The 3,731-nt window shown below is 36.6% G+C and overlaps 1 pseudogene; it reads right to left on the reverse strand.

Moving 5' to 3' along the window:
* Positions 1–2,344: 2,344 nt before the first annotated feature.
* LOC124088412 (olfactory receptor 2D3-like) lies at positions 2,345–2,926 on the reverse strand (annotated as a pseudogene).
* Between the last annotated feature and the right edge of the window lie 805 nt (positions 2,927–3,731).

Here is a 3,731-nt window from a genome sequence, read left to right on the forward strand (position 1 = left end):
CACAGTCTGCCAAATCCAGTCCAGCACCAAAGCAAGATCAAGATCCATGCTGCTGGGTCTTGCCTGCTGCTATGTTGCACTCATGGCCTGAGACCTTTGCAACTAGCATCGGGTGAAGCTGGCCAGAACAGTAATCTGTCCAACAGGGGCTCTGAATTTTCACTTAGCACCTGGAGTGTACAAAGCCTCCATTCATGGTCACTGGCTTAGGGATAGGGGTCACTAAAATCTGCCTGGTATTGGCTTTCACCAGTCTGGCACTGAGTTTCAAGGAAAAATACTGTGTTTACTTCCCTGTTATACGACTCCTCCCCCACCACCGCCAGTGGAAAGAGTATTGCTTTGCACTATTCTGCCCAAGTATAAGGGAGAGGTAGTGGGGGCCATCCCTGAGCTGCCTGGCTAAATCACGTCCAGAGGCTTGATCTGCAGGCCCTGTTTTAGGCTGGATGCATGGGCTTGGGTTTCACTGTGGCATGACTGTACTGGGATTTGCATTTAAGGCCCAGACTTAATGTTCTTTCTCTTCTCTAACCAGGAGACATTGCTTTCCACATAGTGGTGTTGTAGTTGAAGGGAGAAGTGATGCATTTTTCCATGTATTTTTTCTAATTATTATGTTAGAATAAGGTACTATGCTCTAGTGAAAGTAGTTTGGTGTATGAACAGCTGTTCAAATTGGTAATTTTGTAGGGAAAAAAACCCTGGAGAGTCATACTCAGCCAGTGTCTTGCTCTTCCTCCACAGTATCTTTTCATGTACATTGGGACAGTGAATTCCTAGGATCAGAACTGCTAAATCAAATTATATGATGTTTATTCTTTTAAAAAATTAACATAATTATGTTTTACTTATCTAAATAAACAAATAAGATTATATACATTCATCAGGTGTACCACGATGTTTTAAAATAATTGCACATTATGCAATGGTTAAATCAAGTTGAGTAATACATACCTTTCCTCACAGTATTGTAATTTTGTTTTTTTTTGTCTTTGCTCAAAGAAAACTTCTTGTGCTATTCTAAAGGACTTTTTCTTCCATGCCTCATTTACCCCACCTGCCTGAGGTATACTTTTCTCTTCTAGTCCTGTATACCCAGTTTCTTATTTGACCGAATTCTTTTTACAGGTGTCACCATCTGGCCCTCACAATAACAATTTAGAAGAATTTATCAACATTTTTTTTTGTTCTGTCACTTTTCCTAATATTATTATTAAAGCATTATTTATGCTTATTTGACATTCCAAATTTTCAGTGCCTAGCATACTGTCAGACACCTATTAAAGTATGTCTCAATTTAAATCTTTCCAAAGACAAAATTACAAATTATCAGAATAAAAAAGTAGCAGTAATTTTATACTAACAGTAAGAATAACTTCCTAGGCATTTCAATACAGAAAGCTCAGTAAATGTGTGTTGGTTGAGAGAATTATACTGATTAAAGCAGAAAATATTAGATTTTATGAAAAATAAGATTCCCTTAAAATTTGAAATTAAAAGATAAGATAAAAATTATTTCAGATATTAAATATCATTGACTGATAAGCTCTGAGATAATATCTAGTCCATAAATCCTTTGACTAATTTTGGTACTGTGATCACACAGATTGCCAAGCACAATATTCCACTCTGTTACTGTCTTTCAAAATGAAGATTCTAAGTAAAGATATGACCAGGTCATTTGTATATGGCAAGTCTGACTATAGGGCAAACTGGTTAATCACATGCACAAAACTCCTTGCAGAATATTATAAAGCTAGCTAATCCTGTGACAATATCATTCCTGAGCTTTATTTCTTGACATATATTCCTGATTTTAATGTGCCCTCTCTAACCATCTTTGTTTTTGTTCATGATATAGTGTCTCTTGGGTATCTTTTCTGACCATTAACACTTATTTATATTGTATATCCTACTAATAAATCAATTTTATTTCAATGGAGACATGTACATAAAATATTTCTGACCTTCAAATAAGTTCTTGCCTTCACTTTTAATCTACAGAGTGTTTTTTTAACTTATCTAAAAACAGTCCCTTTAATTGAATTTTAAAAATGGATATCCCTTTATTTATGATTTCTTGTAAGTGGGTTGCCAGATCTTTTGAGGAAAGCATTGAGTTTTGCTCATCTTGTGGGTGTGGACAAAGTCATTTAATGGCTATAGAATCAAATAAGCTGAGAATTGGAGCAATGGTAGGAAAAGATGAGGATATCAAAACCATGTTGTCCATCAAAATCTTCAAATATTTTTAAAAATTTCAGAAATCACTGCCTCTGAGGCATACTGTCTTCCAGCCAGCTTCCTGAGAGCCTCCTTCTACATCCTTGTTCCTAAGGCTCTAAATGATGGGGTTCAACATGGAAGTCATGACTGAATAGAATACCAAGATGACCTTTTCCTTTTCATTCATCATCTTGGAATTTGGTCTCATGTAGGAAAATTTTCCAGAACCGTAGTAGAGAACCACAATGGTGAGGTGGGAGCCACAAATGGAGAAGACCTTGAGCCTCCCCTCCCCAGACTGCATCTGGATCACAGTGGAGATGATATTCCAGTAGGAGATGAGGATGAGGGAGACAGGAGCTAGGATCATCCCCATTGAAAAGAGAGCTATCTGAATATTGTTGATGTCCATAGACACAGCTTTAGGAGAGCAGGCAGTTCACAGAAGTAGTGATTATGACATTCTGTCCTGGTAGGGGAGAAACAGTGTAAATGCACTGTCCACTGAACATAAAACTGCCCACTTATTCAGTACACTCTGGCCAACTGGACACAAACCCTCTGGATCATGATGGTGCAGTAGTGCAGGGGCTTGCAGACAGCCACGTACTGGTCATAGGACATCACTGCCAGTAGTGCACACTCTGCATATCCTCTCGAGGAGGAAGACAACTATCTGTATTAAGCATCCAGCAAAGAAATTTTTTTTTCACAAGGAGGTAGACCAACATCAGGATATAATGCTCATAGAGAAACAGAGGTCAGCAAAGGATAAGTTTTTGAGAAAAAAGTGCATGAGCATATGAAGTTGAGAGTCAACTTGGATGAGGAGTATTATCAGCAGGTTTCCAAATATGATATTTCCAAATATCAGCAGGAGACCAAATTCCAAGAAGAAGAGAGATGACCAGGAAAACACAGAACAACAAGATTTGGATCTGTGGATCCTGTGACAGTCCCAACAAGGTAAATTCAAACACAGAAGTTTGGTTTCTTTCTCCCATTGATTCACATTCTTATTTACCTGTCATCAGAAAGAGAACAGAAGCATTCTGAATGTTATCTTTCACTGCTTTATAAATATGTATAATGCTAACAAGTACAATTGTTGTCTATCAGGTTTTATCTACCTCCTACAAGCAGCCAGTTAGCCTTAAGGTTCATATTTCTGTTTCCTGCAATGCGTATAGCTTTCAAACACATTTACCTTTGCTTGATAAACTTGAAAGTGAGTACCACACACTGGCTTCTTCACTAATCCAGATATGTATATATTTAGGTATTAATAAATTACTATGTAGATATTAAGAGAATTATTTTCGTTAAATTTCATTTTTATTCTTGAAAAATACTTTGTATATACTTTGAATTTTTTTTATATTATAAAAACCTTTTGCTTTTAGATTTCAAATTATCTAGTAGCTTGTTAAAAACAGATATTGATGAAAAATTTGTCCACAATATAACAGGAATTCCAAATATGGTTTGGCAATCAAACAGAT

The sequence above is a fragment of the Marmota monax genome, unplaced genomic scaffold (assembly GCF_021218885.2).
Source record: "Marmota monax isolate L192 unplaced genomic scaffold, Marmota_monax_Labrador192_F-V1.1 WCK01_AAM20220418_F8-fsc00061, whole genome shotgun sequence".
Taxonomy (NCBI): domain Eukaryota; kingdom Metazoa; phylum Chordata; class Mammalia; order Rodentia; family Sciuridae; genus Marmota; species Marmota monax.